Source organism: Polyodon spathula, chromosome 44 (assembly GCF_017654505.1).
Source record: "Polyodon spathula isolate WHYD16114869_AA chromosome 44, ASM1765450v1, whole genome shotgun sequence".
NCBI classification, from domain to species: Eukaryota; Metazoa; Chordata; class Actinopteri; order Acipenseriformes; family Polyodontidae; genus Polyodon; species Polyodon spathula.
Window position 1 is genome coordinate 136441 of NC_054577.1, and position 25035 is coordinate 161475.

General features: G+C 43.1%; 1 protein-coding gene and 1 non-coding gene across 4 annotated transcripts in view; one reads left to right on the top strand and one right to left on the bottom strand.

The window, feature by feature from the left end:
- LOC121305563 (fibrous sheath CABYR-binding protein-like) overlaps positions 1–25035 on the bottom strand; it is a 133453-nt gene that overhangs the window by 62911 nt on the left and 45507 nt on the right. The gene's annotated exons all lie outside the window — the stretch shown is intronic.
- On the top strand, positions 18826–18897 carry trnag-ucc. Its single transcript has one exon. It is a non-coding gene; the product is annotated as a tRNA-Gly (tRNA).

Genomic DNA, 25035 nt, shown 5'->3' on the forward strand with positions numbered 1-25035 from the left:
GTTGACCGCAACTTCTTCATCTCTTTTCCACTCATTCAAGTTCTCATTAGTCAGCTTTAAACTTACAAAAAATAGATGGTGATTAAGTAGATTCAAGAAAATGCACAGAGTCCTTTTCTTCAATCAGTTGTTAGGTTTATTGAAATATGCAGGGAGTCTGGTCCCAGGTACAGGACAAACAGAATACTCATCATTACAATGTTTGCATGACATTAAATACCCTTCTGTATAGATGGTCCACCTCCTCTTTCTCTGACACTTAACCAATAGCAAAGGTACAACACATTATTCTGTTACCATATACTATAAATACTTAATTTAGTATGTGTGTCTGTGTGTGTAGTCTTGTGTGACGACCTCTGAATTCTTCAGACCCTTGGCGCCCCAAAAGGTCCATACATCTAGTTTTTGTCATTTTCCTTGTTCATATCTCTCTGTTTTGCTTGAGACCCTTTGAGTCCAGTGGAGTTATCTCTTATTCTCCTTGAGAACCTTTTGGTCCAACGCCAGTCCCTGGGAGCCTTTTAGCCCCTTTATACTTTGCATTCCAAAGTCTTACAGCCTGACCCCTTCTGGTCCACAGCATTGTTATCTTGTTAGCTTGCAGTCAATGCTGGGCAAGAAGCTTGTAGACGCAAGGGCTCTATCAATTGTTAGCAGTACATACAATTAAACAGTCTGCTATCTGCAATATTAGTCTCTTTTCAGAAAAAAAACCACCAGTATAGCTCTGTCAGTCTACATGCATAGCAAACTGCTAATCAATTCTCAATCCATGTTTTCCAACACAGTTCAACATCTTTTAAGTCACATATGTTACATATGTGGGACGATTTCTCAAAATAGAAATCCAAAAGAACAAAACGCGCAATTTGTCTTCATTTTGTCCATTCCTTTGTCCACAGTGAGTGCTAAAGTGCTCATGGTAAAATTACAGTTCTCCGAGAAATAGGAAATTGTTGTGCGGGTTTAGTGCTGGCCTTTGGCGACAGCTCCTGGTCATGTTACCCGTCTAAATAACAAACAAGGACAATTTAGACATGACAAACAAAACACTCACGATTCACAATACAGTTCTCCTTCCAGTGAGCTTTAACCATTAGAAAGGAACAGATCACATTGCTTCGTTCGCTTTTGTACCATCTATCATGACACCTTGGTTAATGAGTGCAACAGTTCCTCCAATCTGCGGCTACCACATCGTTTCTCTTCTGGGTCAATGATTTAGTGTTCCGGAGCTGCCTCTGCCTCCGCTACCTCCACCAGCAGAGGGTGAATGCCTGCTGGGTCCCTTTCCACCAGCAGAGGGTGAATGCCTGCTGGGTCCCTTTCCACCAGCAGAGGATGAATGCCTGCTGGGTCCCTTTCCACCAGCAGAGGATGAATGCTTCCACCAGCAGAGGATGAATGCCTGCTGGTATCACTTCCTGCCACCACCACACCATCAGGAGAGGAGCTGGAGCTGCCTCTGCCTCCACCAGAAGGATCAGGGGGAGAGGAGCAGTCCTCAGCTGCCTCTCCCTGCACCAGAAGGACCAGGAATAGATGCTGGTGGTCCTCAGCAGCCCTTGTATAGCCTGCTGAGGGAAACACCTGGACTCCCTGCCTCTCTTCGTCCAAGGATGCCTATCTCGCATTGCCCAATAATGCCTGTCTCGCTTCGCCCAAGGATGCCTGCTTCGCTTCTCCCAAGGATGCCTGTCTCGCTTCGCCCAAGGATGCCTGCCTCGCTTCTCCCAAGGATGCCTGTCTCGCTTCGCCCAAGGATGCCCGCCTCGCTTCACCCAAGGATGCCTGCCTGGCATCGCCTGGGGTTGCCTGTTGCACCGCATCGCCTGGGGTTGCCTATTGCTCCTCATCGTCTGGGGTTGCCAGCCGCTCCGTTGCATGCTGCTCTGCTTCGTATCGTCTGGGGTTGCCAGCCGCTCCGCCTCACCTGGGGTCGCTGGAACTGCTTCGCCAGGGGTTGCAGTCAGCTCTGCTTGGCCGCAGGGGTCAGTGTGGCCGGAGCCCCACCAGAGGGAGCTGCCGGCTATGAAAAAGGGGGGAGAGGTCAGGAAACCTCCTTTCCCTGCAGCAATTTTGCTGCAGGAGTTCTGGGGGCTGGAGTCCCCCCAGAGGGAGCTGCCAGCTAGAAAGGGGGGAGAGGTCAGGAGACCACCTTCCCCCGCAGCATTTCCGCTGCCAGTGGTACAGCGGGAGGAGAGATTCGCCCCACTGTCAGCACGTCTGCTGACAGCATGGCCAGTAGCAGCCTGGATATTGGCAACATTGCCGCCCATCAACCCCTTAAAGTCTCTGTTCTTGGCCCAGGACTTTGAGCAAGACTTTTGGGATTTTAAGGGGGGAGTTGGACATTGAGGCCATGTGTGCTTTGCACAAGGGGGGTAAATGTGGCAAAGTGCCCACCCCTGTGTGTATTTTGTGTTATATGTTGTGTGTTAATGTTGGTGTATAGTCATTGGTACACGGGATATAAACGGGTCAATTGAATGATTGATTAGCAATCGAGTCTTGGTACAGCTGCATAAAAGCAGCATGTTTTCACTCACTCTGGGTTGTGTGTTCGGTGAGTGGAGAATGGGATTGGAGACGGAGGTAATAATAATAATAATAATAATAATAATAATAATAAAATAGTGTTTGTTTAATGTTAGTCCGTTTTGTTTCATCTCTTTGTTTTGGATACTGGTAGAGAAAAAAACCTTTCTCCCAACTCCATCTCTGTTGTTTATTTCCTGGTTCCTGGTTCCTGGTCTGACGTCACCCACTCCAGCCGTCTTTGTGACACTCTGTCACGTCCCTTTCTAAAACACGTCACATTTTGTAATTTCAATAAGTATGAGCTGTCAAAACAAGTTTTTGTTTCATAGTGTTATTTATTTATTTGGTTAAACTTTAATCAAGCCTTTCATTTTAACTTCTTAAAGTTACCACAGCGTGGTTATGTATGAATTAAGCTTCTTTCACACTGGCACTTCTACCTGGGTCCTGAATACCTGGGTCATGATCTTTCATGGTGTGAAACCAGGTACTTGGCTTGACCCAGGTTAACCTGGGTCCCAGTGACCCACCTCAGGATGTGGGTCGACACGATTTGACCCGGGTTGAGCTTGAAAAAAATGCACGATGGCCGTTCGTGAGCCGACGCAACAACAAACAGCCACGTCTGCATGAAGGTTTCACTTCTGCAAGGAACATTTCTGTTTAGCCATATTTTTGTTGATTGAGACACCGCATGAGCCAGATTGCAGCAGGGGTGTAGAAACATTTGTCTGTCTGTCTGTGTATGTGTCTATTTCTCTGTATCGCCTGTGTGTCTATCTGTTTGTGTATGTGAATTCTGCATGTATAATGCTGGTGAATGTGAGTAATGCTTGCAGGCTGTTCTCAAGTATTATTGCAGGTGAGGCTGGACCTGTTGGAGGGGGCTGAGGGGTGCAAGTTTAATGTGACGAGCTAGGGTCAGGGTGTGTGGTGTGTTTTCTATTTCTATGTGAATTCTGCATGTATAATGCTGGTGAATGTGAGTAATGCTTGCAGGCTACTACAGAGCAGCAGTATCAGTTACAGTAGTATTAGACTTCAGAGTTGAAAACTCATGTAAAAATACACAAATACAAAAATCAGTTATATCGGTCTAAGAAAAAGCCATTAAACTGCATAATGATCATAGTTAATAATAGTACTATCAGGGTTACATTTTCCACAAGCAACCGGCTTACATTTTGGTCCTCGCTGTCAAATTAAACCAAAAGTGTTTATATCATTGACAAAACCAGAACTGTTGTGTCTCGCTGACGACTTTCATTTTCAAACTGTTTTAGGTCAACGAAAACTAAAGAGAAAATTCACGCTCTGAATAGATTGTCTTGCCTCTTTATGTTTATTAGTGTTTTATGTTAGATGTAGGGTGTTAATGTTGGTGTTTATGTATAAAATACACGGGATATAAATATGGGTTACGAGCATGAGTGTTTAAAAGGTATATTTGTATTTAGGCACGAGGATTGCACAGCACTTCACATGCAGGTAAAATAATATGTGAGCATGGGGAATTGCACTTTTATAAATTCATGTGCAGCTGTACCGCGACTCCAATTGAATGATTGATTAGCAATCGAGTCTCGGTACAGCTGCATAAAAGCAGCATGTTTTCTCCCACTCGGTGAGTAGAGAACGGATGTGGAGAGGAGAAAGTGAAAACGTGAAGTAAATCATAATTTTATTCACCATGTTTGTCTGTTTGTCAGCTGTTTGTTAGTGTATGTTTCTTTTGGTGTTAATTCATTTTGTTTGTCTGTTTATTTTGTCCTCAAGTGCCGTGTCCTGGTTTGATGTGCTGTTTTTCTGTTTAAATCTTTTATTTTGTTTATTAAATGTTGAGAACAGCTCACCTTCACCAAAAACCCACGTCTCTGTCTGTCCTCTGTTGTTATTCTGGGTACACCCACTACAGCTGTCTTTGTGACAGCGTCACGTTGAGTTTCCGAACGCACCGTTCAGCTTTTGAAAGATGTTCTCGCAAACCTAGATTAGACATGATAACTGGATTGAAGGAAGTTCTCTTTACGTGCCTGTGACAGAAAGATAATGAGTTCTGGTGATAAATCTTCCTCTCGACCTGTGAGGGCACTAAAGAACAGGAGGAGAAGTATCTCGGAGGGCTGGCCTGACAGTTCGTTTCCGGGACCGGGAAGTCGGGCAGCCTGGAAAGAAGCGAGACTCTTTTGTAAGTCCGTATTGATCTGACAGGTAAACGAGGGGCAGCTGCAACCGTTTACCAAGATGTCATGCGGGATTACATATAGGGGCCAGGGTAAAGCTGATCTTTTCCTTCGTTTGGGTAAATGCTTGGAGAGAGAAGGACCGAGAAAGGAGCTCTCATTGTTAAAAAGAATTGCGTGTTGTGTATTGTTGTGTCTGTCTTGTTAATTGTCCGTGTTTTCACCTCTAGACAGTTAAGCACACCTCCGGAGCTGTCGCCATGGGTCAGCACTGTCCGGAGCACCACTGCACACCACACTACCTGTGTTTGCACTGACCACCCGCACAACTGCACTCACCCAGGACTGGTGAGCATGTGTTTGTTTTGTTCGGGACTGTGCCCTGTTTTTGTTATCCGCAGCTTTACACATTGTTGTGTATTGCCAGGGATTTCTTATTTTATGGTCATCAGACCTGGAATATAAATAAAGCACCTTTTCACTGGATTACCGTTGTCACCGCTACACCTGTTCCCTATTACCAGCCACTTTGCCACAGTGCCTCGCACTCGGAAAGGCTGCTGGACTCCCCAGGTCACTTCACCTCTGCACTGTCTTCTGGGTCATGTTACTGGCTCACAGCATGCCAGTCAGCAGGGGGAGCAGCAGCTGATTGGTTAATGACAGGAAAGAAGCCAGCGAAGGGGTGGGGACAGTTTCACCCTCAGAGAACAAGGAAGTGCAACCATAACTGAAACCATGGCTTGTAAACAGAGATTTCTTTAACCGGATAGCATGTATCATGCAGCACATATCATGCTGTAAAATGAGAAGTTTCCGTTCTAATAAGGTTTTGAAAGCCTGGCTTGTGCAAACAGAGATGAGCTCAGGGTAGGACCAGAGGTGTTCAAATGAAAATGAAAATGAAAATCCATGTTTTGCTGCAACATCTTTCAAAAACTGCACATGTGAGAGCGGTGTAGAGAATGGAAGTGATGGACCGGTAACACTGAGGAAATTCTTTATGAGCTGCAGTAGAATTAGGTAGACTCGAACACAGTGTCTGGGGATTGCTAACTATAGCAGCTAGACTGGAGCACAGTGTTTGATTGACTATAGCAGCTAGACTGGAGCACAGTGTTTGATTGACTATAGCAGCTAGACTGGAGCACAGTGTTTGATTGACTATAGCAGCTAGACTGGAGCACAGTGTTTGATTGACTATAGCAGCTAGACTGGAGCACAGTGTTTGATTGACTATAGCAGCTAGACTGGAGCACAGTGTTTGATTGCTGACTATAGCAGCTAGACTGGAGCACAGTGTTTGATTGACTATAGCAGCTAGACTGGAGCACAGTGTTTGATTGACTATAGCAGCTAGACTGGAGCAGTGTTTGATTGACTATAGCAGCTAGACTGGAGCACAGTGTTTGATTGACTATAGCAGCTAGACTGGAGCAGTGTTTGATTGACTATAGCAGCTAGACTAGAGCACAGTGTTTGATTGACTATAGCAGCTAGACTGGAGCACAGTGTTTGATGACTATAGCAGCTAGACTGGAGCACAGTGTTTGATTGCTGACTATAGCAGCTAGACTGGAGCACAGTGTTTGATTGACTATAGCAGCTAGACTGGAGCACAGTGTTTGATTGACTATAGCAGCTAGACTAGAGCACAGTGTTTGATTGACTATAGCAGCTAGACTGGAGCACAGTGTTTGATTGACTATAGCAGCTAGACTGGAGCACAGTGTTTGATTGACTATAGCAGCTAGACTGGAGCACAGTGTTTGATTGACTATAGCAGCTAGACTGGAGCACAGTGTTTGATTGCTGACTATAGCAGCTAGACTGGAGCACAGTGTTTGATTGACTATAGCAGCTAGACTGGAGCACAGTGTTTGATTGACTATAGCAGCTAGACTGGAGCACAGTGTTTGATTGACTATAGCAGCTAGACTGGAGCACAGTGTTTGATTGCTGACTATAGCAGCTAGACTGGAGCACAGTGTTTGATTGACTATAGCAGCTAGACTGGAGCACAGTGTTTGATTGACTATAGCAGCTAGACTGGAGCACAGTGTTTGATTGACTATAGCAGCTAGACTGGAGCACAGTGTTTGATTGACTATAGCAGCTAGACTGGAGCACAGTGTTTGATTGACTATAGCAGCTAGACTGGAGCACAGTGTTTGATTGACTATAGCAGCTAGACTGGAGCACAGTGTTTGATTGACTATAGCAGCTAGACTGGAGCACAGTGTTTGATTGACTATAGCAGCTAGACTGGAGCACAGTGTTTGATTGCTGACTATAGCAGCTAGACTGGAGCACAGTGTTTGATTGACTATAGCAGCTAGACTGGAGCACAGTGTTTGATTGACTATAGCAGCTAGACTGGAGCACAGTGTTTGATTGACTATAGCAGCTAGACTGGAGCACAGTGTTTGATTGACTATAGCAGCTAGACTGGAGCACAGTGTTTGATTGACTATAGCAGCTAGACTGGAGCACAGTGTTTGATTGACTATAGCAGCTAGACTGGAGCACAGTGTTTGATTGACTATAGCAGCTAGACTGGAGCACAGTGTTTGATTGACTATAGCAGCTAGACTGGAGCACAGTGTTTGATTGACTATAGCAGCTAGACTGGAGCACAGTGTTTGATTGACTATAGCAGCTAGACTGGAGCACAGTGTTTGATTGACTATAGCAGCTAGACTGGAGCACAGTGTTTGATTGACTATAGCAGCTAGACTGGAGCACAGTGTTTGATTGACTATAGCAGCTAGACTGGAGCACAGTGTTTGATTGCTGACTATAGCAGCTAGACTGGAGCACAGTGTTTGATTGACTATAGCAGCTAGACTGGAGCACAGTGTTTGATTGACTATAGCAGCTAGACTGGAGCACAGTGTTTGATTGACTATAGCAGCTAGACTGGAGCACAGTGTTTGATTGACTATAGCAGCTAGACTGGAGCACAGTGTTTGATTGACTATAGCAGCTAGACTGGAGCACAGTGTTTGATTGACTATAGCAGCTAGACTGGAGCACAGTGTTTGATTGCTGACTATAGCAGCTAGACTGGAGCACAGTGTTTGATTGCTGACTATAGCAGCTAGACTGGAGCACAGTGTTTGATTGACTATAGCAGCTAGACTGGAGCACAGTGTTTGATTGCTGACTATAGCAGCTAGACTGGAGCACAGTGTTTTGCTGACTATAGCAGCTAGACTGGAGCACAGTGTTTGATTGACTATAGCAGCTAGACTGGAGCACAGTGTTTGATTGACTATAGCAGCTAGACTGGAGCACAGTGTTTGATTGACTATAGCAGCTAGACTGGAGCACAGTGTTTGATTGACTATAGCAGCTAGACTGGAGCACAGTGTTTGATTGACTATAGCAGCTAGACTGGAGCACAGTGTTTGATTGCTGACTATAGCAGCTAGACTGGAGCACAGTGTTTGATTGACTATAGCAGCTAGACTGGAGCACAGTGTTTGATTGACTATAGCAGCTAGACTGGAGCACAGTGTTTGATTGACTATAGCAGCTAGACTGGAGCACAGTGTTTGATTGCTGACTATAGCAGCTAGACTGGAGCACAGTGTTTGATTGACTATAGCAGCTAGACTGGAGCACAGTGTTTGATTGACTATAGCAGCTAGACTGGAGCACAGTGTTTGATTGCTGACTATAGCAGCTAGACTGGAGCACAGTGTTTGATTGACTATAGCAGCTAGACTGGAGCACAGTGTTTGATTGCTGACTATAGCAGCTAGACTGGAGCACAGTGTTTGATTGCTGACTATAGCAGCTAGACTGGAGCACAGTGTTTGATTGCTGACTATAGCAGCTAGACTGGAGCACAGTGTTTGATTGACTATAGCAGCTAGACTGGAGCACAGTGTTTGATTGCTGACTATAGCAGAAGAATGACAATTAAGATGTCCAATAATGCATTCATCTACTGTCTAGAACAGTGGTCCTCAAATTCGTGCCCGTGAAGCCAGACCATCGTGCCTGCGGCAGCTGTTCTTAAATTATGGGTCGTGAACACATTTCTGGCGGGTCGTAGCGTGGGAAAATAAAGAAAACTTTAAACACGTTTTCCAACAAAAGCGCCACAGCAGTCTGTTGACAGTGTTGCTCGCTTATGCTGTGCTTGTACCTACGTGGCATTTTATTATTATTTTTTTTCAGACTGGCTTTTGTGTTATGAGCAACCAATTGAATATCTGCATTGTCTCATGGAAAACCCAACCATAAGTTAGCTGGGTGGGACATAAACTGTGTCTGTTTCAGGTGCAGGTACTGACAGTAAGTTTAACCAATAGGAGAGTCAAATATCTGCCAAGATATTTACGCAACTGTACAATCATAAGCAAGCAGAGGCCATTCACGGTATTCCGCATGAAAATTGAAGGCGAGTGAGCAGCCAATGGGAAAGTGATATAATATATATATATCTATATATATAATGTATATATATATTATGTATAACTATATATATATAATGTGTGTGTCTGTATGTTTACAGGTTCATTCTAGTTAAATATACGGGGGGTCCCTCCCCCCAGACCCCCAGTCACTCTCGTCACTTGAGTGGAGGTCATGAAGGAATGTCAGGTCATTAGGACGACCCCCAAGTACGACTTGACACATATATATATATAATATATATTATATATATATATATATCATATATAGATATATATAATATATATAATAGCGATAATCACCCAATAAGAACCGAGTAAGATTATTCCGTTCAGAGTCCATCATTACCACTCACAGCACACTGAATGTGAGAATGTGATTTATTAAATATATTTTATGAGTACTACGTTCATAAAAAATTTTATCGTACAAAAAATGTTGTCTATTGACCACTTATTTGAAGGTTATTTTATCATACAAAGCTACATGTCATACATGCGTCACACTTTGTTTCAATTTGACAAATTTGTCAACACTATGTTTTAAAGATCGCTCATCTCTAGTACAATTATTCAGAGAAAGTGGATTCGTAACTAAGTCTACTGCGAGGTTCCCCTTGTCTGGTGAAATAAAAAAAATATAGAGAGAGATAGAAAATTGAATTCTAAATACTGAAATGTATTATTTTTCTCAATAACAGTCGGTGAAATTCAGTGCTTACCTGGCATGTTAACACCCTGCCTCTGCTCATGAATGATTGGGCAGCTGGCAGATCTTTCACCTTCCCATTGGCTGCTCACTCGCCTTCAATTTTCATGCGGAATACCGTGAATGGCCTCTGCTTGCTTATGATTGTACAGTTGCGTAAATATCTTGGCAGATATTTGACTCTCCTATTGGTTAAACTTACTGTCAGTACCTGCACCTGAAACAGACACAGTTTATGTCCCACCCAGCTAACTTATGATTGGGCTCCCGCAAAGACAATGCAGATATTCAATTGGTTGACCGTATCGCAAATGCCGTTCCCCTCAAAAATAAAATAAAATGCTGCGTAGGTACAAGCACAGCATAAGCGAGCAGCGCTGTCAACAGAGTGCTGTGGCGCTTTTGTTGGAAAACGTGTTTAAAGCTTTCTTTATTTTCCCACGCTACGACCCGCCAGAAATGTGTTCACGACCCATAATTTAAGAACAGCTGCCGCGGGCACGACTTTGAGGACCACCTTGTACAGTGAAGTTACTTCAATCGACAGGCTTAAACTCAGGCAGCAGTTTGAAATTTCAGTTGGAATTGTAGCAGTTTTTAGAATTTCGGATTGCAACAATTTTATGTTGTCATGGAAACCGCTGTGCACGCAATGAGCAGTGAGAGAGACGATCCTGAAGAGGGTAGAAAAACAACACAAAGTGAAAGAGGAAACCCTGACGAGGCTCTTCCCTGGCCTGAGTGTGAACAAGATCGGGAGCCCAAACAACTCAGCCTTTTCACACTTCCACAGCCGAGCCGAGTCCCCCAGCACGGCTCGGGTGTGTTCACAGTAGAGGCTGCACTGTGGATCGTGACGTCACATTCAGTGCACCCCCACGCACAGAGAAGTGGAGAGGGTTTGTTTTGAGACTGGATCCCGAGGTCGTCCTGTCTGAAACGCTAAAGTCTACCAAAAGATTTCACAGGAATTGAGAAATGTGTATTTGATTTTCACTTGTTGCTGACTGCAAATACAAACTGAATAATTTCATTTAATATAATTAAAGTTAGATTAACTACTACTAATAATAACTTTAAAAAAGTCAGTAAACATGTCAGAAAAAATAGATTTAAAGTAGATTAAATCAAAATCTAAAGGTAGCATATTTAAAGATAGTTTTCTTACAAGTTTTCTATCACTTGTTTGCAACAGAAATGTAACAATTAATTGTCTTTTGTCCTTTATATTTCAAACTTGTTCTGTTTGACATTTTGAATTTGTATATTACATTTTTACTCAGAATTAAAATATATATTATAAATCAGCTTATATTAACATTATCAACATTACAGCCTAATATTTAAATGTAATTCAATGACAAGCCCCATACTAAGTGCAGGCATTTAGCCAGATTGCAGGGGTCCTATCTCTCTCTATACTCTTTCAAACAAATACCTTTAATCTATGCTTCTTTCATATTCAGCCTCCTCATTCTTTTATCACTCAGCCCTGCATCGGTTTCCCTCCTGGGGGTAAGTGAGGCGCTCTACCAAGCTAGAGGTTCTCTGCCGACGCTGTTCTGTCGCAGCTCGTGTGCTTTTATTCTTTCAGTCTGTCCGAGATTCTCTTTCACCTTCAGGTATTGGGTCCTGCCATGTAGCCCTCTGGCCTCTACTTACTAACCTCTTTCCAATGTCTCCAATTCCGGGACCTGCAGGCCTCCTCCATTGATGCCAGGGGTCACTCTAATTTTTCTTTTGCCAGGGCCTTTGTAGGTAGCTCCACTCCCAAGTCGCTCCTTGGCAGCGGCTCTCCATAGAGTGGGGGTATCTCTCTCTTCATGTTTTTGGATCTTGGGGGTTACCTAGACCAAATGCTGATTTCATTAAACAAATAATAAAACTGCAATTAAACATTTTCCTTAACTCAGACGTTCTTTAGAGAGATTAATACATTCTTACATTAACTAAGGACTGGAAAAATCCAGAATAACTTTAATGTAATAGATCATTTAAAACATAATGTATTTTTTTAACAAAAAAGTTTGTATTAAGTGTAGTTTATTTCTTACAATATCAAATCAGTTATTGAAAATGTTATGCACCCTTTTGACATCATATATTTAGCTGTAGTGTTTTCTTTTCTCATAATAGGCTTCTAATGTTAGGAGTGCAGTCTAGTTTCAGAACATTTGAGGGAGCTTGTTTTTTTACTTCCAATCAGGGAGCTTTAGAGGACCACAAATACTATACTGCAGGGAAGATGATGGCCTGGTCCTTGACACATGGAGGACCAGGGATTAGTGCCCTGAACCCCACCCTCTATAAATTAATGTGTGGCCAAACACCCAAATTAGATAGTTCTGATTGAGTGTTCTACGTGATGCAGAAATACAACTAACTTTACAACAGGTAAAGTCAACCAATCATTATATTTGTTTGTTCTGCTCTACTACTTTAGAACACATCTTTAAACAGAAGCAGGTCAGGATATTTATTGTAGATCTAACCATATGACCCTTATTTATTTTATGCTACGTACTGTAAAAAGTTGAGTTTTTTTTTAGAATTTGCTGTGCAGATCAGAGGAGGATCTGGAAGGTCTGAAACGTACCCTTGGTGACTGGATAACTGAATGTGGAGTTCCAAGTATTTACACAGCTCAGGTCCAGGATATTCCTCAAAAATGTGCAAGTGTAGTCAAGCACTACATTTTTCACAGGTATTATTCCGTTGTATATTTCTCAAATGTTAATCTGTTTCTGTTCATGGTCTTGGATAACATGAACATTTAATGAAACTAAAGTTAACATAAAACACTGATATAACATACTGGGATCACTTCATACAAATAAAAAACATTTGTTTTTGTGAATGTAACTGTTCTAAGACTTGGGGTAAAAAAAGTTAAGCAGGATAAAAATGCTACATAAAATTGGCTTTATCTGGTGTTTTTAAAAGGAATTCCCGATGAACCTAAAAAACCTATGTTTGATGCGGTCTTTGGAGACGGTGTTGATGATTAACCCCCTCATTTTTAAAGTAGATGTGACGGCACAGCCCATTGAAAAACAACAGACTTCTCCGTCACATCACCTTTAAAAATGAAGCCCTTATGTAAAGTGAAAGTCTGTGAATGCAGTAGAACCTTTAAGTTTGAATTATATTATTTTATTTTATAGGACTGCCAACATGATTGCACAGTTCACACAAGGGCTCAATTCTTGTGGGAACCTATAGAACATGGTGAGGGAAAACATGTTTGCTTTCCTGCCAATCTTCACAAATATGCAGGAACCAATGACAAGAACAATGTTCAAAAGCTTGTTTGAGATTGGTTGGAGTGCACAAGGATCCAACAAATGTGACACAGAGGAGAAGACTGTATATGCATGGGAGCTGTTTCTGAACATGGTGAATGGTAAGGATCTTGGATTTTCTGTATGTGTACAGAATAAAATATTTAAAATAAAAAAAAAATAGTATGTTTTATAAATGGAAGTTTAACTATAGTTTAACCCAGTATATGTTCAATACCTTCTAAAAGATATTTGTTGACACAAAATTCCAAGACTGGGGTTTTATAAGTTTCTGTTCCAAGTATATTTATCAGACAAAAACATTTTAGAAAGTAGTTTTTTTTTAAATGAACACATTTTCCTATGGGTAGGTGATTGATTATATGAAAATAACCAAGTCATTATTTTTATATTTGTTTTTGGAGTTACAGAACGGTTTATTTTTCTAAATTAAATGTATTTGTTACTCTCTGGAATGTATAAATTCTATTGCATTTGAATAAGTAATGGATTTAAGTCATGTTTTCCCTTAACCATGTATACTCTGCATACAGTGCCCTCCAGATTAATTCACACCCTTCATAGACTAGAATGGGATATATATATATATATATATATATATATATATATATTATATATATATATATATATATATATTCGGAAGGTATAAATAAGTGTGAGAACTAAGTTACATTGTTTTACAAAAAAATGTTGTTTTAACAACAAAAAAAAAAGTTTTTTTTTTTTTTTTTTTTTTTTGCATAAATCCATGCAAACATGAAACATTGGCAGACTCGTTACATATCACAAAAATATTTCTGTCCAGAGTTATTGCATTTTAATGGTTAGGGGTGTGAATAATTTTGAACTTTCAGTTTTTTTAACTAACATGCAAATATATATTAGACAAATATATTTTTGTGAAGTCCAATATGGAACGTCTAAAAATATTAATGTTTTCATTCATTTATGCAACAAATACTGAATGTGCACTTGCATTTATTTTGCTAAAACCCATTCTAGTCTATGAAGGATGGGAATAATAGTGAAGGGGACAGCTTATAAAAATAACAAAACACTACAGACTTCAAATGTGTCAGTCAGATTAGATATAGTTTTATTTTTCAATAGATACGGAAACCGAGCTGACATTTGAAGATTTATTGATTTTTATTATGGTGCTGCTGTTATACCTCCACTGGGATTTCCAAGCAGACCTGCAGTCAATTTCTATGAGCAGGAACAAGGCTGTTGCAGGATGCCATATGCGTCCACATGCATGATGGGTATCTTCTTACCAAGAGGTGTCGAGGATGAACATGAACTAAAAGACTTGATAACGAGCAGTGTGAAGTTTAATGTATTTCAGATAGTGGTGTCAAAAAGTATTACAACAAAATTACAACAAGGATATAATCTTGTGAGGCCCGCCAAACAAAAATCTACAGCAAATTAGTGTGTCTCAGCAATACAGGAACTAAAATAAAATGAAAAGTAATACAAGTTATTTCTAAAATAAATGCCTCGAATTGATTTACAAAAAAATCAGATCGCTGTAATCTTGAAGGAAACCTCTCTGCAGCAAATCAGGTACTATTCTTTCAAGTCAGTAACTTCAGAGATGGTAGCTTGAACAGCTTCTTGTTGCCGGCTGAGATGAATTTGAGGTTAAGAACATAAGAACATAAGAAAGTTTACAAACGAGAGGAGGCCATTCGGCCCATCTTGCTCGTTTGGTTGTTAGTAGCTTATTGATCCTAAAATGTCATCAAGCAGCTTCTTGAAGGATCCCAGGGTGTCAGCTTCAACAACATTCCTGGGGAGTTGATTCCAGACCCTCACAATTCTCTGTGTAAAAAAGTGTCTCCTATTTTCTGTTCTGAATGCCCCTTTTTCTAAACTCCATTTGTGACCCCTGGTCCTTGTTTCTTTTTTCAGGCTGAAAAAGTCCCTTGGGTCGACACTGTCAATACCTTTTAGAATTTTGAATGCTTGAATTAGGTCGCCACGTAGTCTTCTTTGTTCAAGACTGAACAGATTCAATTCTTTTAGCCTGTCTGCATATGACATGCCTTTTAAGCCCGGAATAATTCTGGTCGCTCTTCTTTGCACTCTTTCTAGAGCAGCAATATCTTTTTTATAGCGAGGTGACCAGAACTGCACACAATATTCAAGATGAGGTCTTACTAGTGCATTGTACAGTTTTAACATTACTTCCCTTGATTTAAATTCAACACTTTTCACAATGTATCAGAGGATCTTGTTAGCCTTTTTTATAGCTTCCCCACATTGTCTAGATGAAGACATTTCTGAGTCAACAAAAACTCCTAGGTCTTTTTCATAGATTACTTCTCCAATTTCAGTATCTCCAATATGATATTTATAATGTACATTTTTATTTCCTGCGTGCAGTACCTTACACTTTTCTCTATTAAATGTCATTTTCCATGTGTCTGCCCAGTTCTGAATCTTGTCTAGATCATTTTGAATGATCTTTGTTGCTGCAACAGTGTTTGCCACTCCTCCTACTTTTGTGTCGTCTGCAAATTTAACAAGTTTGCTTACTATACCAGAATCTAAATCATTAATGGAGATTAGGAATAGCAGAGGACCTAATACTGATCCCTGTGGTACACCACTGGTTACCACACTCCATTCTGAGTTTTTTCCTCTAATAAGTATTTTCTGTTTTCTACATGTTAACCACTCCCTAATCCATGTACATGTGTTTCCTTGAATCCCAACTGCGTTCAGTTTGAGAATTAATCTTTTGTGCGGGACTTTGTCAAAAGCTTTCTGGAAATCTAAATAAACCATGTCATATGCTTTGCAATTATCCATTATCGATGTTGCATCCTCAAAAAAATCAAGCAAGTTAGTTAGACACGATCTCCCTTTCCTAAACCATGTTGACTGTCTCCAAGAACCCTGTTACCATATAGGTAATTTTCCATTTTGGATCTTATTATAGTTTCCATAAGTTTGCATATAATAGAAGTCAGGCTTACTGGTCTGTAGTTACCTGGTTCAGTTTTGTTTCTCCTTTTTGTGGATCGGTATTACGTTTGCAATTTTCCAGTCTGTCGGTACCACCCCTGTGTCAAGAGACTGCTGCATGATCTTGGTTAGCGGTTTGTAAATTACTTCTTTCATTTCTTTGAGTACTACTGGGAGGATCTCATCCGGCCCAGGGGATTTGTTTATTTTAAGAGCTCCTAGTCCCTTTAACACTTCTGCCTCAGTTATGCTAAAGTTATTTAAAACTGGACAGGAACTGGATGACATGTGGGGCATGTTGTCAGTATCTTCCTTTGTAAAAACTTGTGAAAAGTAATCATTTAATATATTTGCTATTTTTTTTTTCTTCATCTACGATTTTGCCATTTGTATCTCTTAAACATTTAATCTCCTCTTTGAATGTTCTCTTGCTGTTGTAATATTGGAAAAACATTTTGGAATTGGTTTTAGCTCCCTTAGCAATGTTCATTTCTATTTCTCTCTTGGCCTTTCTAACTTCCTTTTTGACTTGCGTTTGCAGTTCTGTGTACTCTTTCTGCGTACTTTCTTTTTGGTCCTTTTTTAATGCTCTGTAAAGTGTCTTTTTTCGCTGAATATTTTTTTTTAATTGATCTATTAAACCATTTTGGCAATTTAGTTTTACATTTAGATTTGTCTACTTTAGGGATGTAATTGTTTTGCGCCTCTAGTACTACATTTTTGAAGAACAACCATCCTTCTTCTGTGGGTGTTTTCTCTATTTTACTCCAATCTACTTCTGTTAGTCTCTGTTTCATACCTTCATAGTTTGCTTTTCTAAAATTGTAAACCTTAGCTTTAGTCATTACTTTTGGGGTTTTAAAAAACACTTCAAATGAGACCATGTTGTGGTCTGAGTTTGCCAGTGGTTCTCTGACCTCTGTTTTAGTTATTCTATCTTTGTTATTTGAAAAGACTAAATCAAGGCATGCCTCCCCTCTAGTCGGTGCCTTCACAAATTGTGTTAGGAAGCAGTCATTTGTCATTTCCACCATTTCTATTTCATCCTTCGCGCTACCCACCGGGTTTTCCCATTTTATTTGGGGGAAGTTGAAATCCCCCATTAGTATGGCTTCTCCTTTGCTACACACATTTCTAATGTCATTGTATAACAGATTATTTTGCTCACCGTCTGAATCTGGCGGTCTATAGCATGCTCCTATTATTATGCCCTTTGAATTTTTTTCTGTTATTCTGACCCATATTGATTCGGTTTTATTTTCTTTGTCCAGGTTTAACACCTGGGCTTCAAGACTGTTTCTTATGTATAGCGCTACCCCTCCTCCTCTTCTGTCCTGCCTGTCTTTCCTATACAGTGTATACCCACAAATATTATATTCGTCCCCATCACTCTCAGACAACCACGTTTCTGTAACACCTATCACATCATAGTTACCTGTTAGTGCAGTAGCTTCAAGTTCTAGAATTTTGTTTCTGATACTTCTAGCATTTAGATAAATACATTTAATGGTTTCTTCCCTGAGTTGTTGTTCTTGTTTTGATGCGATCTCCCTTCTGTTTTTTTGTTGATCTCTCCCCCCTTCTTTCTAGTTTAAATGCTTCTGAACCTGCTCGAGGATTTTTTCTCCCAAGTAGACTGGTTCCCTTGTTATTTAAGTGCAGTCCGTCCCGTCTATACAGATAGTCCTCGTTGTAGAATGTGGTCCAATGATCAAGATAGGTGAAGCCTTCCTGTGTGCACCACGTCTTCAGCCATGCGTTTTGATTAATTATTTCCAGCTGTCCATATGGTCCTTTGCAAGGTGCGGGTAGTATACCAGAAAATACCACAGTTTTGGTTTTCTCTTTTAATTTCCTTCCTAGCTCTCTGAATTTGTTTTGCAGGGATTTTGGTCTGTCTCTTCCAATGTTGTTTGTACCGATGTGGACGACTACTACCGGGTCGTCTCCTGTTCGTTCTAGGAGCCTGTCCACGTTTTCAGTGATGTGCTTGACCGAGGCTCCCGGAAGGCAGCACACTGTTGTAGTAAGGGGGTCCAAACTGCGAATTGAACTTGCTGTGTTTCTCAATATGGAGTCCCCAACAATCATGACCTCCCTTCTTTTTGCTGTCTGGTCACCACTGTCAATAGGGTCCTGGATGTTGTTCCTTTCATTCTCTTGTTGTTGGTTCTGCTCATCAAAATTCTGAAGTGACTCAAATCTGTTGGTTGTTTTGATTTCTGGTGGTTGTGTTTGACGAAGTTTCTTTTTTTCCCTGCTTCTGCCTACCTGAACCCAGCTGTTCTGACCTTCTATCTCCCTGGTGGCTTTCAGTCTGTTAGGGGTGATGCAGACTTCCATGAATTGTGGGTGTGCCAGTTCCTCAAGATCATGTTGCTGTCTCACTTCTTCCAGCTCCATTTCTAGCATGCTTACTAGTTTATGCAAATCCTGGATCGCACTTTACGCACACTTGGTTTAGCTCCGCTGGGTTTTCTCGGATTTCTCACATCAAGCAGGTGTCACAGATTACTGGCTTGAAGACCATGTTGAGGGTTTTTTTTCCGAAGTTTAGTTTCTTCTGCAGCCGTCAACCTGCTTTCAAACTGCTTCTAAACTGCTCTGTACTTTTTCACGCCTGTACTTCTCCCACTCGATGTCGCTTCCACTCGCTGTCGCTGGGAAGACTACCTCGTTAAACTGAGGCGTTGGTGGTATAGTGGTGAGCATAGCTGCCTTCCAAGCAGTTGTCCCGGGTTAGATTCCTGGCCAACGCAATTGCTTTTTGAATGTCCCCCTTTTTCTTTTAAGATTGAAACAAAGCATAATACATTCCCCAACTACCCGCAATTTGTTTCTTTGTTCAAACTAGTGAATAGTTTTAAAAGCATCAGTTTTAAAGTTTCCCTGTGAGTGAATGCTCTGTGAGGTGGTAATAGTCAGTACATTAAGCCTCATTAAACAAAGGTGTTCATTTGGGATCATGCATTGATTATGCGCTGTCAGGAAAACTGCAAATATGGATGGTAAGCGTGAGTTGTATGATTAATCACAATCTAAGGGGTGATATCGTCCTATTCTTAGTCCTGCCATAGCAAAAAACTGGCATTGCAATTAGATGCGCTGCAAAATCAAATATTGAAAGTTAAACAACCATCTGATAGAACATCATACTGTAAGCCGGATTGTTTTAGACTACACATGGGCGTACGAAAAAAACAAAATACGTGTTACCAAAATAACCATTACTGTATGAGGTACAAAACAAAATACAATAATTAAACCATACCGACCAATTCATAAAGTGCTCAAAATACCAAATACAAATAAAGTGCAAATTTACTCGATTGACTGTGTGGGAGGAACAATGTTCCAACAAACACAGCTCGACAGTGATAAACTGCTACAGAATACTCGTACACAAAAGATAGCAAGTAAGCACAGAATCAGAAATCAGTGTGGTCTAGCAACAAATACACATCAAGAAACCTAAACACCACCAAGAGAATAAAGAAAGAAAACCCTAGAAAAGACACTAAAATAACCAGTCAAAGAAATAGTGGCTGGCACTCCTGGATTCCTCAGTTGACCGGAAGAGATTGCACACACGCCCGTCCAAACTGCAGGTAGAACGCTGACCATAAACTTGGACAGGGGAGGAGAGGACTAAAACCAACAATAAGTCATCTGATTACAACCAGCGATCTCTGCCGTGACAAGTGCGGCGCATTTTATAGGTAAGAATCAAGAATTGATTAATCAATGATCTAATTAAGGTGCAGCCACTTGTCCCCGGGATTACACCGTCCCTCCCGCTGCAAGTGGTTTTATACTATCTTATGTCAGATTTCTGTTGAATTTTTAAGAATTTAATTCCCAGTTTACACAAAGATTACAGTCCTGATTTAACCACTGGGCATTCTGAGTCCTTCGTGACTGTGATATTTCAGTCATGTGAAGAAGCGCGTACCGGCAATGCATCGTAATTGGAAACGTGTAATACAAAATATTAAAAATCAGACTTTTCTGGGATTTGAACCCAGGACCCCTCGACCAATTGTTTAATTATTTTGCCTGGCGGCTAGCATTTCTATGGGCATAGAAAGGTGATTGCTATAGAGGAGGAAACTGGCCGTGATTGTATAGTGGTCAGTACTTTGCATTGTGGCTTCAATAACCACATATGGCAGAGAATCTTGTTGCCCCCCCCCCCACACACACACACACACACACACACACACACACACACACACACACACACACACACTCGTAGAATTATCCGTACATGGAAATACTTGAAAGAAAATTGAAATTATTTAATAAACGATTAGTTGCACTCATTGTGTGAGTACAGTCATTATGCATGACAGACTGACTTCAATGTATTCTTGTATAAAAGAAAAGCGAGTATTCTTTGTGCCAGAAAGGGTCTCCACGATGCGGATATACTGACCTCTATACTAATGAGGGTCTTCCAGGACATATCGTTTTAACCAGCAACACGACCCCGCCAGTTTTTCCCTCTGCTTGGTAATTTACAAGTGTAGCAGAGTGGCGCAGCGAAAGCGTGCTGGGACCATAACCCAGCAGTTGATGGATTGAAACCATCTTCTGCTAGCTTGTTTTACTTGTGTTGGCATAGTAGTTTTTTTTAAAGATTAACTGAGGCAAGACGTCGTTATATATTTGCAATCAATGAAATACTGGACATACTGAATTATAAGCACGTTGCTGGACACATTCAAATCGAAACACGTTAAAAAGTGGAAAAGAAACAAAAAAAGGCTTGACCCCAACGTGATTTAAATCACACAAGCTTCTGAGCTGGAGTTAAACACACTACCGTTGCGCCATGACATCCTGACATTGTAAATGCTTTTAATGCAATGCTAGAGTGCACAGCAAGCATGCCAAGCAAATGGTAACGCCGCAGCTGAATAACGAGCGCTCTACCATTTGAGCTAATTCCCCTGCAAGCACGTCTCCTATTCTCACATGTTATATCGCAGCTTGATACCAGTGTTCAGTTGTCAATGCTGATTTGCTTTTATAATGTTCATTATTTGAAACGTGGGCTTAAAAACAATTGCGGTGGTCATGAATCGTCTCGGGTCAATAACTTGGATATATGGATGTTTTCATGCAAATCTGTGATAGCGTAGTCGTAGCCAAATGGTTAAGTCATTGCACTAGAAATCAATTTACAAATGCTGTGGTTTATTTAAAGAAGAAAAGTCATGGCCCATAAGGGATCGAATCCACAACCTTGCTATTATTACCACCATGCTCTAACCAGTGAGCTAAATGGCCACATGCATGAAATGTTTCTCAAGTTAAGCTGAACAATGACACATTCACAGTAATAGAAAGGCATAATTTGAAGCATTCAAATTACCAAGCATTCGGTGGATGTTTTATGAAATAAAAGAACAGAAAAGATTTGCCAGAAGTGGGATTCAAACCCACACCTCCAGAGAGACTACAACCTAAACACAACACCTTAGACTGCTCAGCCACCCTGACTTACACAGAATTTGTTTCTAAATACTGCAGTACACTCCTGAACCTCCAATGTCTGACGCTGCAGTAAATCACCTGTGCATATATTTATTCTTTTTCGGTTTCTATTAAGGAGGGCGACCTGTTTTGTCACTTTCTATATGGGATCACAAGGACACTCCTCTTACAGAAAGAAAATATATGGCAAACAGAGCGATCGCTTATGACAGTTAGAAACAAATCAGAACATTCTGCTAGCAAATGAATAAAAAAATCACAAAGGCATTACATAAATGTTACAGATATATATTTCAGACAGAACAGTTGTAACATAATTGAGTATGTTTCTAAACAATCCACTAGTAACAGCCTGTTACCCCTTGTGGCAGAGCAAAGCTCTGCCCTTTTAAATTGGCAGGGATGGGGTTAACTTCCCCTGCCTGCCTGGGTTTATTATGTTCAGGTGGCTGGGGTTGATTAGTTGATTAGGTTGATTAACGATCAATCAGCGCCCAGCCACCTGATATAAAAGGAGGCCTCAGCTTCTCATTTGAGAGAAGGGAGCTGAGGAAGCAGGTTGGTGTTTGTTTTGTGGTTTTTTGAATTTTCTAAATCCAGTGAAGGCATTGCCCAGCCTGGAAACTTTATTTTTGTGAGTTTTGTTTTTGCTTTATTTGTGTTTGAGTATCTGTTATTTTGCCCTTGTGCACTTTATTTTTGTTTATTTATAATAAAATAGTTATTTTTTTGAACTGCAGTCTGTCTCTGGGCCTCTATCCACTCGCCAGCCTGCCACATTTGGTGTCAGAAGTGGGATAGCGCCACCTAGAGGCTCAGAGCAGTATTTATTTTTTTTTTTGAGAAAAAAAAAATGGGAAAGAAGAGCAGACAGTGGAAAAGGCAGGACAAGCAGCAGCTGAAGAAATGTAAGCTGCTGCAGCCACCGCTGGAGGACCCGGCCAGCCTCTTCCCCTGGTGTTCCTGGTGTGGGAAGGAGGACCATCGTTGGCGGTCCTGCCCAGACGTGCCACCGGCAAACTGGTGTGGCCGGTGTGAGGAGGACGGCCACAACTGGGCAGGATGCCCCTACAACCAGGCCCAGGAAGAGGTGCCTTGTTCACCCCGGGCATCAGGGGCCACCCCACTACCTCCAGCACCACCACCTTCACCACCGTCCCAGGAGATCTGGGACTGGTTGATGCACCCTGAGGCAGACCTCGTCCACGATCTCCCCATAGTTATCAACACGCTGTGGCGTCGAGATGGGGAGAGGTGGGAACAGTGGGAGGAACAACACCACCCGGCCTCCTTCCCAGAGGTTGCCCTCATGGTGGTTAATTACCTGGCGGTAGACATGGGAGATCCACCGGTCACTCCAATAAAGAGAGGTGAGCCGCCTTCCCGAGAGCCAGAGAGGGGTGAGCCGCCTTCCCGAGAGCCAGAGAGGGGTGAGGAGCTGCCGTCGCTCCCAGAGCCAGAGAGGGGCGAGGAGCTGCCGTCGCTCCCAGAGCCAGAGAGGGGCGAGGAGCTGCCATCGCTCCCAGAGCCAGAGAGGGGCGAGGAGCTGCCGTCGCTCCCAGAGCCAGAGAGGGGTGAGGAGCTGCCGTCGTCTCCCAGAGCCAGAGAGGGAGGAGGAGCCTCCGTCGCTCCCAGAGCCAGAGAGGGAGGAGGATCTGCTGTCGCTCCCAGAGCCAGAGAGGGAGGAGGATCTGCTGTCGCTCCCAGAGCCAGAGAGGGAGGAGGATCTGCCGTCGCTCCCAGAGCCAGAGAGGGGTGAGGAGCTGCCGTCGTTCCCAGAGCCAGAGAGGGGTGAGGAGCTGCCGTCGCTCCCAGAGCCAGAGAGGGGTGAGGATCTGCCGTCGCTCCCAGAGCCAGAGAGGGAGGAGGATCTGCCGTCGCTCCCAGAGCCAGAGAGGGAGGAGGATCTGCTGTCGCTCCCAGAGCCAGAGAGGGAGGAGGATCTGCTGTCGCTCCCAGAGCCAGAGAGGGAGGAGGAGCCTCCGTCGCTCCCAGAGCCAGAGAGGGAGGAGGATCTGCCGTCGCTCCCAGAGCCAGAGAGGGAGGAGGAGCCTCCCGTCGCTCCCAGAGAGAGAGAGGGAGGAGGATCTGCTGTCGCTCCCAGAGCCAGAGAGGGAGGAGGATCTGCTGTCGCTCCCAGAGCCAGAGAGGGAGGAGGATCTGCTGTCGCTCCCAGAGCCAGAGAGGGAGGAGGATCTGCTGTCGCTCCCAGAGCCAGAGAGGGAGGAGGATCTGCTGTCGCTCCCAGAGCCAGAGAGGGAGGAGGATCTGCCGTCGCTCCCAGAGAGAGAGAGGGAGGAGGATCTGCCGTCGCTCCCAGAGCCAGAGAGGAGTGAGGAGCCGCCGTCGCTCCCAGAGCCAGAGAGGGGTGAGGAGCCTCCGTCGCTCCCAGAGCCAGAGAGGGAGGAGGATCTGTCCGTCGCTCCCAGAGCCAGAGAGGGAGCCCCCGCCGCCGAGCCCGAGAGGGAGGAGCCGCCGCCGCTCTCAGAGCCCCAGAGGGAGCCGGGCCGCCGCCGTCGCCGCCTCCGCCACCAGAGGGAGCCGGGCCGCCGCCGCCGCCTCCGCCACCAGAGGGAGCCGGGCCGCCGTCGCCGCCTCCGCCACCAGAGGGAGCCGGTCCGCCGTCGCCGCCTCCGCCACCAGAGGGAGCCGGTCCGCCGTCCCGCCTCCGCCACCAGAGGGAGCCGGTCCGCCGCCCGCCGCCACCAGAGGGAGCCGGGCCGCCGTCGCCGCCTCCGCCACCAGAGGGAGCCGGGCCGCCGTCGCCGCCTCCGCCACCAGAGGGAGCCGGGCCGCCGTCGCCATGCTACCTTGGACATTCGGGGCCCCCTCAACCAAAGAAGGCTTGGGGGCTCCGACATCAACCCCGCCCACCACCACCCACCATAACAGCCCACCCAAGGGACATAATTGGACTCTTGGGGGGAGGAGGGTGGGGGGGGGGGGGGGGAAGGGGGGAGTTGGCCGATTGCGGCCGGTGTACGTTGTACATGGGGGGAGGTGTGTGGCAGAGCAAAGCTCTGCCCTTTTAAATTGGCAGGGATGGGGTTAACTTCCCCTGCCTGCCTGGGTTTATTATGTTCAGGTGGCTGGGGTTGATTAGTTGATTAGGTTGATTAACGATCAATCAGCGCCCAGCCACCTGATATAAAAGGAGGCCTCAGCTTCTCATTTGAGAGAAGGGAGCTGAGGAAGCAGGTTGGTGTTTGTTTTGTGGTTTTTTGAATTTTCTAAATCCAGTGAAGGCATTGCCCAGCCTGGAAACTTTATTTTTGTGAGTTTTGTTTTTGCTTTATTTGTGTTTGAGTATCTGTTATTTTGCCCTTGTGCACTTTATTTTTGTTTATTTATAATAAAATAGTTATTTTTTTGAACTGCAGTCTGTCTCTGGGCCTCTA